General features: G+C 40.7%; 1 protein-coding gene across 4 annotated transcripts in view; it reads right to left on the bottom strand.

Annotated features, from left to right (window-relative positions):
- CDH13 (cadherin 13) overlaps positions 1–17,007 on the bottom strand; it is a 1,315,977-nt gene that overhangs the window by 939,576 nt on the left and 359,394 nt on the right. The window lies entirely within an intron of this gene.

Below are 17,007 nucleotides of genomic sequence, written 5' to 3'. Positions count from 1 at the left end.
CAGCTACATGGCCCTTCAGTGGCAAAGCTGGGGTTCAAACTACAATTCCACCTTCCCCCAAGACCTGGGCTCTGAACCACCCTGGTGTACTGCCAGGCACTGCCATGTAGCAATAGTAAGATCCTTTGGCTAAAATAATGCTGATGCTATTAATAGCTGTCATTCCTGTAGCACTGATCCAATTTCACACTGCATTCACATTTGCAGTCACACAGAAGTGTTTCCTTTTTGCCCCTGAACATGCTATGAGTATTTCTGCCTCAAATTTGGATTCATGCTTTCTTCCAACTTGTAACATCCTCCCTTCCTTCTCTGTCTGGCTAAAAATTATATCTCTTCCCCTATGGTCTTGATCCCATACCATTTTCTCCTTACTCTGCCCACTTCTGCTATTGACATTCTGACTCTCCCTCTGACTCAGTTTCATCATCCGTAGATGGGGACAATGGAAAAACACACCTAATAGGGCTGAGTGAAAGCATCAAGCACAGCGCACACTTCATCAAAGGCAGGTAACAAATGGGATCTGTGATACTATCACCTTGATCTACTTACTATAACATCTCCACTCACCACCCTCTAGACCTCAGCCCACTTCCATTTCTTTGGTGCCACATTTCACAGACTGTTTCTAGTAAGCCAGTACTAATAAGTTAAAAAGTCATGTGTGCAAGGCATTAGGGGGAAAAATTATCCAAAACTTATAAACAAGGCCAAAATGATTGATGAAAATATTCTGAATATTATTCAGCAACAAAAGCCACCATAAGCCTTGATTAAAGACCATGAACTTAGTGAAATGACCAGTTACTTGTCAATTTTTGTTCAACAAGAGATAAAAATAATGTCTGCCTAGTAGACCAGATAACCTCAAAGTTTTAGATATGTTGCCCATTAACTAGTTTTTTTGCTAATTCAGAAATATCATACTAACACTTCTTTGTCAAATTGCTCATAACTACCCTAACTTCTAAATTATCTTTAAAACTGTCATGTCGTCTTATGGTTTTCTCACAAATTAATAAGTTAATGTTTATATTTATTCATGAACATGGTTTTACCTTTCAAAAAATTATACATGTATAGTAGCTTGCTACTAGTTATCTTTTCACAGACCCAGGATTAGATTCTAGCTTCCTAGTAATAACAGGATAGAGATAAATAGGCCTGTGTGTACTCTATGAAGCTCTACGCTTAGACCAGGTTTTCTCAGCCTCACACTATTGACATTTGGGTTGGGATCGTTCTTTGTGGTGGGGGCTGTCCTGGGTACTATAGAATGTTAAACAGCATTCCTGTCTTCTATTCACCAGATGCCAGTAGCACCCTCTCCTCCTGCTCTGACAACCAAATATGTGTCCAGATATCCCCTGAGAGGCACAATCACCCTCAGAGAACAATTAGTTTCAACTGTACTTCACAAGTAAGAATCCTAGACAGATATCAGAAGGATCAGCAAAGATTCACAATGGCACATAGAGAATTATTCTCAATGGGCTTCAAAACCCAATGGCTATAGAACTAGCTTTTACTGGGATCTTCTTATAGACCCAGCAGTGTCAATGTATTTTTATCTATCCTTCTTTTATGTCTATAATTTCCATGAGACCAGCAACTGCAGCATCTGCATCTGTCTAGTTCACCTTAGAATGAGAATGCCAGAATCCTTAATGCCAATAATAGGATCTAGAATTTACTAAGTGCCAAAAGTGGCTAGTGATTAGTAAGATTAAAAAATATCTTTAGTTCAAGATAATATTTAAGCTGGAGCTTTAAGTCACTTTTAAGAGTTATTCATTTTTTCTTGGGTATCTCCCACATGTACATAAAGAATACATGTTAAGTTATTGGTTTTACTCTTGTTAACCTACCTTTTTCTTAAAGAGTCCCAGCTAAAAATCTAACACGGGTAGAGGTAAAGTTTTGCCTCCCTTACACAGACTTCCTGAATGCCTCCTCTGTCATCACCCTAAGTCTTCCAGTCTGCCTATATAGACTACAGCTTTCACTAAAGGCATCCTGTGAAAACAGCTCAGAGCTTGACAGATGTAAATACCCGTGAGATGGAGCATAACCTTCTGCCGCTACTCCTATATTGCTGTGGTCCTCCTTTTGTAATCTTTGCCTTCTTCAGAGAAGCCAAGTTCTTGGCCCAGATGTGTATTTGCCTCTTTCACCCATAATATCTGGTAGGTCTCCCCACCTCCCTGTCCTCGCTCCTGCCCCTGGCCCCCAACTCACTGAAGCAGCAGTTTGAAAACGTGAGGGACCCTCAGAATTCCCTGGAGGGTGGTTATGTGAAGATGCAATTTGCTGGGTCCACCCCCAGAAGCTTTGACGCAGTAGGACTTGGGTGGAGAACTTGCATTTTGAACAAGCTCCCAGGCGATGCTGACACTGCTGGCCCAAGTTCTGAAACCCCAGAGTCCACACAGCTTGTTTTCTCATGTGTCCTGTGAATCACTACTTCATGGCAAACTCTATGCAAGAGTTTCCTTACCCCTGGGAGTTTGGGAAGGGCATTAGAAATGCAGTCCTGCAAAGCCCCTTTGAAATGCAAATGTACATTAACTCCTGAGAGACATTTAGTTTTGAAAAACAAAATACAACCTGGTTCACTTCTCTAGGTAAGTCCACAGTTTCCCAAAATATTAGCTCAGGCAATTCATTTTTTTCAAAACCCTTATTAACTCCCATAGAACAAGTACCTCTTCATAATATACTTCACAAAACACTCCATTGGAAAAATGATGAGGAAGCGCTAAATAGGATATTAATGTGGCTCTGTGTCATCCCCTGTTGTCACCTACGAGGACTTTAAAAGTCATGGGGAGCCTAGAAGATATCTTATCACCCAGGAATAGACCACCTATGAGACCAGATCTCAGCTAGGGCCCTTTCAATCCCCAGCTCCTGCCCCAAACCAAACTGCAGCTACTCCACCAGGCTGGAGACCCAGGAAGGTATTTATAGTTCCTTAGCTTTGCCTTTATAAATCTTCATCCCCTAGGACCACAAAAAGATATCCTGGGTCTGGTCAGGTGCGAGCCCTGCTTCCCTTTCCTATGGCACTATGCATGGAGATCGGTTTTGTCATTCTGCATTTTAAACAGAAAAGAAAAATAAAAATCATCAATTGAAGAGTGAAGGCAGAGAGAAATAAATTCTGTGTTTATGGGACTGGGAATCAAAAGAGGTCTAGAAAAGAGGAGTACTGAGGGGGAGGTTTTTTGGGGGGCAGGGGAGTCTTGATTTGGAAATTGCTGAGTGCTTAGTTTAAGAAGCAAGAACTCCTTCCCTTGCCTTAAACCTTAATTACATTCTCATTGCCAGGCTGAGGAATTCTTCAGTTGAACCAGCCAAAGGGTGTCAAACATTCTTATTAATTTGAGTAAATCCTTTTAGCAATCTGGTTATCAGTTTGTGTACAATAACAATTAGCACGTCAATTATTCTCTCTCTCTCTCTCTCTCTCTCTCTCTCTCTCTCTCTCTCTCTCTCGCTCCCTCCCTCCCTCCCTCCCTCCCTCCCTCCCTCCCTCCTTTCCTCTATCTCTCCCTCTCCCAACTCCGTCCCTTTCTTCTTCTCCCAGTATCTCTCTCTCCTCTTCCTATCTCACCCTCTCACCCCTCTCCCTCCTTTGAATCACTTTGCTCATTATTTTTAAAAGTCAGCCACACTAACACATCTTCTTCTCCTATAGTCTCTGGGCCTTACTGCCAGGACCCTACACCAGAGATACCTGTGCCAGATGGGGATAATAACCAGTTGACACAAAGATAGATCTTAGGCCACTTTGCAAAATAGCCAAACAAAGTGAGGAACCATTGCTTTATTTTTGATGGGCTCAAGTTACCTGCAGCTCTGGACCACCAGAGTTGCTTTTACTTAATGAAACAGATGTGAAAACTTGGGTGATTCAGGCCAAGAACAGCCTGGGTCATTTGCCAGGCCCAAGTTTCTCAGTATCTTTCTGCCTGTTTCTGATATCTAAAACTGAGGTACATGATAAGGCCCTTTTGAGGGATAGCCAAGTTAATAAAAGTAAAGAAGCAGAATGCCACTAGCATGTGGTCAACACCTATAGAAAGTGTTGTGTGTGGTCAAGGATGCCACACACCAGGAGCTCTGAGATTAAACTGCCCAACATTTGATTGTTTATTGAGACACACTTCACGTACTATAAAGCTCACTGTTAAAATATACAAATCTGTGGGTTTTAGTATATTCACAGATTTGTGTAACCATCACCACTATCCAGTTTCAGAATATTTCCATTACCCACAAAAGAAATTCCATACCCATTGGCAGTCACTCCCCATTCCCTAGCCCTAAGCAACTACTCATCTACTTTCTTGTCTCTATGGATTTGCCTGTTCTGAGAAGTTCTTTCCATTTCATGGAATCATACAACATGTGGTCTTTTGTGTCTGGGACTGCCTGAATTTGAATTTCAACTCCAGAGTTCAAAAGATGTGTGACCTTTATTAAGTTTTCCCAGAATTTCCCCATCTGTGAGTTGGAATTAAAATTATAGTAGAACCAGAGGGAAAGGGGACGGAGGAGGCAGAAGGTAGACAGGGTAAAAGAAGTCAAATACATGGTGATAGAAAGAAGTCTAACTATGGGAGGTGAACACACATTGTAAATATATATATATATATATATATATATATATATATGCCTTACTGTTAAAGTGTACAGCTGAAACTTATGGATTTCGTTAACAAATGTCACCATCAAAAATTAATTAATTAATTTTTAAAAAATTATAGTAGATAGACCATTAAGTCATTAGGAGGATTAAATATGCTAATTAATATATCTAAAGTACTCATAAAGTACTAGTTCATAGTAAGTACTACTTAGATGTCAACCTCCATTATTGCTACTATGGCTATTATTACTAGTATGCTGTCCCTCTGCCCTAAGAATGTGACTGGTAGTGGGAATCTAAAGATAAATAGAGCACAGAGAACACAGTCTTGCCCTCCTCAGTGCACAGCCTGGTAGAACTTGTATGATTAGGAAACCAGCTTAAATGAATAAAGTAAAGTCTTATCACTGCACATTTAATTAATAAAAATCCAACTCTTCCACCAAAAAAAAGAAGAAAAAAGAACAATTTAAATCTTGCAATTAAATGATGTAAAATTATACCATGCATATATTCTTTATTATACGTTGTACATTGCTTCATGCATTATATATTGTTACATACTGATTACAGCACAGGGTTGCATACACAAAACCTCGCACTGCAATTTAATGGGCAACTTAAGAGATTTTAAGGTTAATGACAACTCTCTTTGCCTTAAACCTTGATTTTATAATATAACCCCTGAGTAAAATGTGACTCTATTGTATATTGACTATAACAATTCAGAATAATTCCAGACAAATGAAATCAACCAAAAGCAGTCAGTTGAGTTGGGCATTAAGCTGCAATAGTTTCCAGTTGGTCAATGCCCATTTGCCAAGAACCACTTTTGACCTCCACAAGCTCACAGTGTCATTTTGAAAATAAACCGTATAAGCATAATCCTAAGAGGTTGGTGAGTGGCAGAACTGGGTTTAGGAAACAGATGGAAATAATCTCTCATTCTACCAGCTGGCAGGGCAGGCAGATATGAAAGGAGCTGTGCTCGTCCCTGCCCTTGTCCATTCTTTTGCCTGCTTTGTCAGCCTCCATAGCACAGCACACATCACCACCTGACAGGTATCATATGTACCTGTTCATTTTTTATTATCTCTCTTTCAACCAGTATGGAAGTTTACCAGGGCAGAGACTTAAGGTACACCATCCACTTCCATATTCCTAGTGCTGAGAACAGTGTTGAGCACTTAGTGGGTGGTCAGTAAGATTTGTCAGTGAATGAAAGAATGAGGTTAACTGTTAAGACAAGCTCCACTTTTCTCCCATTTTCTGTTCCCAAAATACCCATAGTCTGTTCCTCCAACCTCACTTACTTGTTCCTTATAATTGTTTAAAAGTAGTGGGAACATATCCAAGATGAGGCCCTAAGGTAGGGCTTTGGCATACTGGTACCATCTAGTGGGAAAGAGAGTATCTGCAGTTGAATACTAAAGTTAATTCAGAGAGTTTAAGAAATAACAACCATAACTTTCCTTCATCATTAGTTCTACTGAGGAAATTTGTAGTTACACATAATGGTGGCAACTGGACTCTCTTATATAGTCATGCCCTACCCAGGGCATAGAATGCCATTCCAAGCACCGTCCATGCCTCTCCATCTTTATGATCAGGACTTTTCCAAAGCCACAAAGGCAAAGCAGGGAAGCACAGAAAAATTAATGGTGTCAGGCACCACCCTTGATAAATGAAAGCAGGGCATAGGTGGATATATACCCCAGCCTCCCATCCTGCAAAGGGACCATCTGAAGTGAGTTTTACACTATTTTTCCATGGAGCCCCAGCAGCAATGAGCCCCAGTTACCCATGACAGTAACCAGCTCAATGTTACACACTAAATTGTCTTTCTTGTTTCACACTCCTCACTTCTGTGCCCTGGAATCATTTCCCTGATTAGCTCTCTACATCAAAGCCAGTGTCTCCATCACTGTTTGGATTAATTCAATCCAATATAGTGTTTAATACCAATATATATTTGAAGAGCAAGAAAGCTTTAAGAATTATAATCCAAATAATTACTACAAAAGCCACAGTTTTACATATTTTGGAGCTGAGCTGAGAATTATATTCCATAGTTGACTTCTGGCATCTTTACCTTAATCCAAGTTAATATGAACTAATTCAATGATATGCAGTCCTAAAGAAATAGTACAATTCTCATAGTGACAAGAAGTCAAAGAAAATGTATGTCCAAAGAGGACATACAGTTGGCCAACAGACATATGAAAAGATGATCAAGGTCACTAACCATCAGAGAAATGCAAATTTACTGATGATGGCTATCAAACAACAAGTGTTGGTGAGAATGTGGGAAAAAAGGCAACCCTCATGCACTATTAGATTGCAAATTGGTGAAGCCACTATGGGAAAGTTCAGAGGTTCCTCAAAAAATTAAAAGTAGAACTACCTTGTTACCCAGCAATTCCACTTCTGGGTATTCATCCAAATAAATCCAAAACACTTATTTGAAAAGATATATGCACCTCTATGTTCACTGCCTCACCAGTTACAATAGCCAAGATATAAAAGCAACCTAAGTGGCCATCAATAGACAATTGGATAATGAAGATCTGGTACATATATACAATGGATTATTACTCAGCCATAAAAAATGAAATATTGGTAGAGGATTCAAGAAGACACAAAACGGTAAATGTTGCACATGCCTCCTCTAGAGACCACACCAAAATTATAACAAAACTATAGAGTAACCAGTACAAGGAGTCACCAGGGGTCTGGCTGAATAGAAGCTCTACAGCTAGGTTGCTTCAAATAACAGGTCACTTCAAATCAGTAGGAGATGCAGAGACACAAAATGGCCTGGTCCCACAACTGCATACGGCGATTGAGAATCAGAAGGGCTGTCTTGGCTATAGAGTCACCTCCTCCACCTGAGGAGCAAGGAGTCCTGTCCTGGCCACACACTGGGCTCACAGCCTAGGGTTTCAGTGCTGGGAAGAGAAGTCCCCACAACCTCTGGCTGTGAAAACCAGCGAAGGTTGCAGCTAAGATGGAGGGCTGCAGGAAGTGGAGAATTTCCTCTTAAAGGGCCTATTCCCAGCCTTACTTACTGACAGACTTACTCACTCCAAGCTCCAGTGGCAGCTGTTCAAGGGGTGTCAGGGACATATGGGAAGGCACTGAGCTGTTGGGCTTCAGGGCGAATGCTGGAGGAGTGACTGGCTCCAGGAGAGGGGTGTAGGCAGAAGCCACTGTTCCATTGTTAAGGTCTTTTCTCTCCCAGCCTGCAGACACAAGCGCCATCAGGCCAGGTAACACAGGTCGCTCAACACAGGGGATTCCCTGAGACTCCACCTCTCCCAATGTGTGGGCCCACCAAAGCCATTTCCAGTAATTTATTCCATACAAATGAGCTGTCTTGGTTTCCGCTGCGAGCTTTCATAAAATATCTCAAAGGCTCACAAAATCCAAACAAGCAACATCTAAACTTGGCATGCCCTGTACCTCTTGCTGAGCAGCCCCAAGCCCAGCACCAGTGGCAACTAGCCTCAGTTACTGACTTGGCCCCTTGAAGCACCTATATGCCCAGCATGGGCAGCAGCCATATACGGATTGTTTAGGGATTCCTACCTGGTGGCCTCAGTACACAGGTTTTGGCTGAACTTGGCCGGCAGCTGGACCCCTCTCAGGTCTATGCCAAGAGGCCACGCAGCACACCTACTACATAAAGCCATTCTACTAAGACTGGAAGACTTAAGAACCCTACCTAATACATAGGAACATACACAGCAAGGCAGTCAAAATGGGGAGACGAAGAAGCATGTCCCACTTGAAAGAATAGAACAAAGCTCCAGAAAAAGAATTTACCCCACTCGAAAGAACAGAACAAAGCTCCAGAAAAAGACAAACAAAATACATATGCAGAGTTCAAAAAACTTGTTATAAGGATGCTCAAGAAACTTAGGGGAAGAGTAGAACTTTAACAAAGAGATTAAAAAAATGAGGATGGAAAATATAATAGGGAGGCAGTCAGAAATTAAGAATACAATATCTGACATGGGGAGTACATTAGGAGGAATCAACAGAGTGGATGAAATGGAGAATCAAATCAATGACATAGAGGATGGGATAACAGAGGACACCCAATCAGAACAGCAACAACGACAACAAAAAGAACCCCCCCAAAATGAAGGTCATTTAAGAAGCCTCTGGGACAATTCAAGCATACCAACATTTGCAATATAGGGGTTCCAAAGGAGAAGAGAGATAGAAAGGAATTGAAAATCTATTTGAAGAAGTAATGATGGAAAACTTCCCTGAGTTGGTGAAGGAAATAGACATACAATCTCAGGAAGTTCAGAGAGTCTCAAATTCTAAGATGAATCAAGAGAGGCCCATACCAAAATATATCATCATTAAAATGCCGGAGGTTAAATACGAAGAGAGAATCTTAAAAGCAGCAAGAGAAAAGCAGATAGTTACGTACAAGAGAACATCTTTAAGACTGTCAGCCAATTTCTGAACAGAAACTTTACAGACCAGAAGGGCTTGGGACAAAAGGTTCAAAGTGATGAAAACTCTGGACCTACAACCACAATTACTTTACACAGCAAAGTTATCATTTAGAATTGAAGGACAGATAAAGAGCTTCCCAGACAATAAAAAGCTGAAGGAGTTCATCACTACCAAGCCAATATTACAAGAAACATTGAAGAAACTTCTTTAAAAAAAAAAAAAGTATCAAAAACATAAATAAAGAATGGCAATAAGTACATATCTATCAATGAGCATTTCAAATGAAAAAGAATTAAATGATCTGATCAAAAGATAGGGTGGCTGAATGGATAAGAAAACAAGACCCTTACATGTGCTGCCTACAAGAGACTCACTTCAGATTAAAAGACACACAGACTAAAAATAATGGGATGGAAAAAAATTTTTCATAATGGACTTAGAGGGTAGTGTGCTGAGTGGAGTGGCATATAGAGGAAGACAAATGCCATATAGGACAAAAGAATGAACCAACAGAACAGACTCATAAATACAGAGAACATTTTGAGGGTTACCAGATAGGAAGTAGGTTGAGGAGGTGTGTGGAAAGAGGAGAAGGGATTAAGAAATACAAATTAGTAGTTACAAAATAGTTATGGAGATGTAAAGTATAGCATAAGGAATATAGTCAACAATATTGTAATAACTATGTATGGTGTCAGATGGGTACTAGATATATCAGGGTGACCATTTCGTGATTTTTATAGGTGTCTAATCACTCCATCGTACACCTGAAACTAATATAATAGTGCATGCCAACTTGAATCAAAAAATAAAAAATATTATTTTAAAAAAAGTACAAATTGGTAGTTAGAAAATACAGGGATGTAAAGTACAACATATGTAATATAATCCATAATTTTGTAATACTTATGTATAGTGCCAAGTGTGTACTGGACTAATCAAGAGATCACTTTATAAGTTATATAAATGTCTAACCACTTTGCTGTACTAATATAAAATAATATAAAACTAATATAAAATAACATTGAATGTTAACTGTAATTGAAAAATCTTAAAAAAAAAAAAAGAAAAAGAAAAAGAAAGAACCTTCACTGGTCAACATGTGATGCCTGGAGCTGCAGCAGCTCCTGTGCGGGAAGTTTTTGAATTGAGAGTGGCAGAACAGAAAAATGGGAAGCACTTGGGTCTTTGGTGAAATCAAACTGGTGAATTAACACTGGAAAGCATCTTATCTTTGGACTTCTTTTGTTGTTATGTGATAAACACTTACTTAATGTTTATGCAAAAAAAAAAAAAAAAAAAAGTCTAGTCTCTCTGGTCTCTGCTCTAACCCAGTTTCCCAGTTAGGCCTCTAGTGAGGTGGCTAATGGTTTCAATATGGGATAGGCAAACTATAGTCCAAGGGCCAAATTCAGCTCTGCCTGTTCTTGTAAATAGCATTTTATTAGAATACGGTCCTGCCCATTTGTTTACATAACAGCTATAGCTGCTTTTATATTGCATAGATAGCACTGAGTAGTTGCAAGGGAGATCATATATTTACTCTATAGCTCTTTACAGAAAAAGATTACCCACCTGTGTTTTAAATCAGTGGTTGTCATATTTTTGTATTCCCAAAAGCAAAATTTCAAGAAATACAATAGAAAATGGACAAAATTTTGCTGACAACACTTTACTACTAAGGGCAAAACTGCCCTCTGTTTAATAACCAACTTCCTTTCCCAAATAATAGGACATTTTATCCCTAAATGAACTTTGGGGATGAACTTTCCATCACAAGAGAGGGCAGTGGATAAACCCAGAACAACTGCCAATCCATTTTAATTTTTTCATAGCACTATCACTATCCAAAATGATCACATTTACTTACTTTTGTTATTTACTGTCTATCTCCCCCACTAGAATGTAGACTCCACGAGAATAGGCAATCTTGTCCTTCTTAATCACTGCTGCTTACTCAGTGTCAAGCATCATGCTTAAGATTTAGTTGTCGATTAGTAAATATTTGTTAAATGAATGACTTAATCAAAAATGGAATGTATAGATTGGGGTGCACAGATAACAAACATCCCGAGAGAGGCAGGCATCAAGGCCACCGTGTGGAGTGGCAAGGAGTGGGGCGAAGGGAGAGTGCGAACATCAACCAGCACACAGACTCTGTGAGTGCTCACTCTCTATTGCCAGTACATAAAATGATGCCAGGCAGAGAACAGGCACTCAGAAAATGTTCACTCAACCAATGACTACCCTGACTCAAGGCACATAAATTGAATTAAAAAGAAAAAAGAAAACTCTTCTGATAAAACAGAACTAAACTTCAGGTTAGATTCAGTCCAATTGCAACTCACTATAGATCTGTGTCTTGATATAGTTATAGAGTGTATACTTCTTGTTTTCCCATGGATTGGTGAAAACATTATTGCAGACAGTAGAATTCAGGAAGCACTAGCTTAACCAAGGAGTTCCTTGGCACCCCTAGGGAGGAAGGCCATCCAGGCTTAGGGCTCAACAGCAGGCAGGAAACTAGGAAAATGTCAGAGAATTTATCTATATATTGGAAGCTTCAGAGAAGGCATACTGGAGCTGGGAACTGGCAACTGTGTTCTTACTGGGATGGCCATTCTTGCTGGGGAAAGCATGCAATGTGGGTGGATTGTCTGTCCCAGTCAAAAGCAAGGACTCAAAGACAAAGAGTGCATATGACTGTGGGCTAACCCAATCCTGAAGGTTGTAACCAGTAACCCAGACAGGAGGTCGAGGTCACTTTAAGAGACCAGGAATTCAAAAATGGGGTCACCGCAGGCAGCCGTCTTGACTCTAGGAGAGCCAGAGTACAAAATGGTCAAGGGAGAGAATTTTTACATCATTTGAGGGGATAAGGGAAGAAGCTTATATACTAATGAAATACTTAGGAAAATGTACATGCACAACAATCAGAAATGTAGTTCAAACATTGGTCCCAGTTCTTAGCGGCTGTGTGGCCTTAAGGAAACGACAAACCACTCTGACTTTTTTTCAATATACATAAAATGGAGATAAGAAATGTTGAACCTAAGGGTTGCAGTAAGTATTTGAGATGATGTATGCAACTGGCATACAGTAGTAAATGGTATAGCACAGTAAACTTACTATAATGATTTTGATATATTTTGAATAATATTCATCATCATAAGTGCTCATGATGCTAGCATGCAAGCCCAGACACATACTGCCCTGATAAAGCCTCCTGGGAAACAGATGCTGGGAAGACATATCTAGAAGATAAGACCCCACCATATTGAATGATTTTATGAGGCATGAAACCCCCAAGGGAACGATCTTTGGGCAGCTACCAATATGGGCATTGGAAAATCCTTCTCTAGGGAGTAAATGTCATTTTTCAAAAGCCCATGAATTTTTAAATATACAAGCATGTTTCGCCCTCTAATTTACTCAGATGTTCAAAGCAGAGGTCCCATGGTACCTTCAAGCCAAAAATTCCCTTGGAGTACATTGCAGAAAAGTTAACACAAATGACATTCCTAAAGCCCCTAGCATTTCTCGGTCATGAGATGAAGTCATGAGCATACACTTGCTTAATTCTCACCAGAATTCGATTGGGCAAGTATAGCTATTCTTTCTCTTTGTTTAGACACAAGAGGAAACAGAAAATGAGGGAAATAAAATAACTTACATGAGTTCACACAACATGCAAATCGCTAGACCAGGATTCAAACTCACTTCCCAAAGGATTAGAAGTCTCACTTAAGCTCATAAGTAGTCTAAGACCCGCATGCCTCTGGGGCCTGATAGACTATAGGCAACATCATTTTCCCTTGAGAACCAGAACTGTGTTGTATTTATCTCTGAATCCCCAGATTGCTAGCATTCTTGGCACTTGATAGATATTAAAAATTATGGGAAGAAAATGAAAAGATGGAAAGAAGAGAGGGAGAGCACAGCAGTCCTTTCAATACCATTTTAGCCTCTATTGTTTCCTTTTATAATAGTTACCAAATTTGTATTATTTCAGCTATTTTCTTCTTTCTTATTGGATGCCTTTAGTAGACTGCAAGCCCCATGAGAGCAGAATTCATTTCCATCATGTTACTATGAATTCCCTAAATACCTCAATAAATACTTAGCTAGTAGACAACTGTACATTCCTCACCTTTTGAGGATAATGTAATTGCACTGCTGGATTTTGTTGTTGTTGTTTAAGAGAGCCGGTTGTTAAACATTTACTAACACACTCACTTGAAGATTCTACTACTACACCTAGAAACATAAGTCACCAAGGCTATATCCAATATGCTGAAATCAAGGTTTGTTACCATTCGCAAAGTGATTGCTGAAAGCAGTAGATCATTATTTGCTCCACATAAGAAATATTTCTAGTGCTGCTGATTGAATGTTCAAGAAACGATTAAAGGGCTTGGCAACGTTTCACTCAAACATCTTTTGCATGGAAAGCCTCAGAGATTGGTTAATTATAGAGGCTACACATCAGTCTCTCTAGTCAAGGGCATTTCCAAGTCCCCACGGTGCCCACCTCAGATGCAAGGCTGGATTGGATCTGTGGGCATTAGGGTAACTGGAACCCTAGATACCCCTCCTGAGGATCATTCCTGCAGCCTGGCTAACGCCCTCATGGAAACAGCCCTCAGACACTGCTTAAGATATCAAACACCTAGGTTCCTCCTTCAAGTAAGTGCCTCTAGCTTCCAGCCAATTGAGAGTAAGAACTCAAGCTTGCATCCTTAACCCCTCCCTGGCCTTCACTCTGCCATCTCCAAACACAGCTATCAAACCAGCCAAGTTCTTCCCTAAACATCTATTGGATGCTCTGAGTAGGGTATATGTGAAGTCTCTCATCTGCACTACCACTCCTTAGTCTAGATTTTTCTCATCATCTCAGGCCTAGACTGGCTTCTCCATTCCACTTGTACCCAGCTCCAATCCATTTGCTACAATGAATCCAAGTGAGCTTTTTAAAATGGAAATCTGACCTTTTCACACTATATCCTCCCCTCACTACGGCTGCCCATTTCTCCAGGACAAACACCAAAGTCCTTGCAGGGTTTGACAAGGCCCCAGTGGCTCTGGCACCTCCTAGCTGTTCCTCATAGCACTCTCTTTGGGCTGTGTAATGCTTCCTTCTGCCCAGAGGCTTCCACCAGGCTGTGCCTTCTGCCACCCACTCCCTCAAGTGTTCCTTTGTCTATAAGCCTCACTAATCCTGTGGACTGTGACTTGAGCATCAGGCTATCAGGGAGGTCTCCATGATCCTTCATCTGGATCTAATGCCTTTCTTATATTCATTCATTTATGCACTCATTCACTCATGTTTCCTGAGAGCCTACTATATGCCAGTCACTACTCTAGGCCCTGGGGATACAGAAGTGAGCCACTCAGACAGCAACATATGCTTTAATGGAGCTTATATTTTAGTGGAGAAAAAAGACAAGGCACAGACAAGGAAAATATATAGAATGGCATGGCCTCATCCAACTATGTTTCCTTCCATCATAGCAGTTGTTTCTGTTTTGAATTATTCATTAATTGATTTCTATCTTCCCTACCAGGGAATCTCTTGGGGTCTGAGCCCCAAGAAAGCAGAGACTGAGTCAAACTTACTAGCAACTGTACCCTGAGAGCACAGTAGGTCTTCTATGGATATCATAGATATTTATTAAATCCATTTGGTCCCAGGTGAACATCTCTGAAGGCAAGTTGTTTGCGTGCTTGGGGCCTAGGAGGGACAATCTCCAATGATGTAACCCTTAATGCCTCCTTACAGCCTCTCTCACTGTAACTTTGAGTCAGAGCAAAAGATAGCACACTTCCTGTAAAGGGCCAAATAGTAAATCTTTTAGGCTTTGTGGGCCATATGGTGTCAACTCTGTTATGGCGTTGCTGTTATAGTACAAGTACAGCCATGGACAATTATATAAACAAATAGGCATGGCTACATTCCAATATAAGTATTTATCAAAACAGGCTGCAGGCAAGAATTGGCCCATAGGCCACAGTTTGCAACCCTTGAGTCAGTTAATCCCAGATGCCCAGCAGCTTATGGTGGCTGAAGGCAGAGCTGTGTGGCCCAAGCCAACTATGGATTCTGCTGGCAGGGTCCAGCAACTTTCTGCAGACCCTACATTAACAGGGAGATTATCACACTCAAGCTTCAGGCATTTGCAGGTACAATCTCCTGCAGCACATGGAAGAGCAATTCCCTGCCACTCCCAGAGGAAAGAAACTTTGGCCACAGAAATGGAGGCTGCCACGTTCTTTGCAGGGTCCCAGACTCCTCCAGAGGCTGAGCTCATTTCCTGGTCCTGCCCAGGCATGTGGCAGGGCTTCTCTCAGCTGAGCAGCTGCTGCCCTCCACCCTAGCCCAGCCTGCGCTCAGCTGGGAGACACAGGGGCTTTGTGCTTCTGTAGCAGATTGGATGACGCGCAATGGGCCTTTGAAATGAGACATGACATGTCAAAACCTGCCGATGCTAATGCTAATTTTCAGGAATTTGACTTCTCTTGGCAACTGACAGAGGAAAAACAATCTTTTTTTTTTTTTTTTTTTGTATTTGTATGTAGTTATATTTATCCTGATCTTTAGGGTCTGTAGCTATGGAAAACAAGAGTTATCTGAGGCTTACCTGCTGTTATGGGATGAGTAGACAGATTTGTCTAGTATTTACAGAGCCAGAGAACATTAATTATAGCATTAACACTATGTGTAGACTGTGGTGGGTGTTAACTGTTAAAAACAATTACAAAAACATCACACAAACTCCAGTTGGTGCTAGGGGTAACAATATCCTGCATATAAAAGTACTCTAGGCAACAAAGCTATGGATCTAACATTACCCTGAAATTACAAATGTTCTGTTAGCTCAGTCCTTCCAGAGTCCCCTGTAGAGCTAAGTACGATAAGTATTGTGATGTTCTGATTATACTCATACTGTTGGTGAGCAACATTGTCAGAAAGATAATGCTCAGGGTATCACTGTACTCCAAGGGCAATGATGCTCTTGGTATAACACTATGTACAGTGTACTCAGGCCTATATATCCTCTGGTGGTCCCAAAACCTCTTGGCTGCTGATACATAGCAATGTTTGGGCGTACCAACACTCTGGTATTCCACCAATCAGTCTGACACAAAGCTGCAGTGTGTCACTTCTCTATTCTACATGGAACAATGGCCTGGGTGTTGTGTTATGTTGCTCTGGGTATCCTTAGTTGCCCAATGGCACTGATGATAACAACATTCTCAGGGAGAAGGTGTGGTCCCTTTGGTCATGTTCTTTCAAAGTACATCAGTGGATTTCAATCAGAGCAATCAAAAAGAGGCTAGTCCCTTCCTTTTGAAATAGCCTATCACTGAAAAACTGACTACATAAATTTGATCAGGCCTCAAAATTTGTGAAAGCAGAAGTTCCCAATGCAAATGGCAATCAGGGCAAGTGGGTAGAATTAGTGAATACAATGGGCTGGGTAGTAGCAGAGAGTGGTGGGATTGAGGAGAACTAAAGAGGCATGTCCTGCCTAAAGGGGGCAGTAGTGACCTTGAAGTGAGGCTTTGTGGAAATGCAGCTCTGGGGTTACCTAACCTTCTGACATTTTAAAAAATGCAAGAAACCTAGATTTTTTTTAATGTACAATTTCTCACTTTTCAAAACATTTGGGCCAAAGAAGGTACATCCATGAACTACATTTGGCCTGTGGCTGCTACTTTGTAACCTCTGCCTAGAAACCAAATTTGCAGAATTGGAATGGATGGACTTCAGCACCCATCAAGCAGACATCTTGAGATTCAATTTGCTAAGCCAATGAGTGACACTTCACCTCTGTTAACCCTGGCTCAGTCTGTACTACAAGTTTGAAATGTCATTT

Source organism: Rousettus aegyptiacus, unplaced genomic scaffold (assembly GCF_014176215.1).
Source record: "Rousettus aegyptiacus isolate mRouAeg1 unplaced genomic scaffold, mRouAeg1.p scaffold_m13_p_14, whole genome shotgun sequence".
Lineage (NCBI taxonomy): Eukaryota > Metazoa > Chordata > Mammalia > Chiroptera > Pteropodidae > Rousettus > Rousettus aegyptiacus.
Note: the sequence above shows the minus strand (reverse complement) of the source record. Positions and strands in the feature narration are given on the sequence as shown.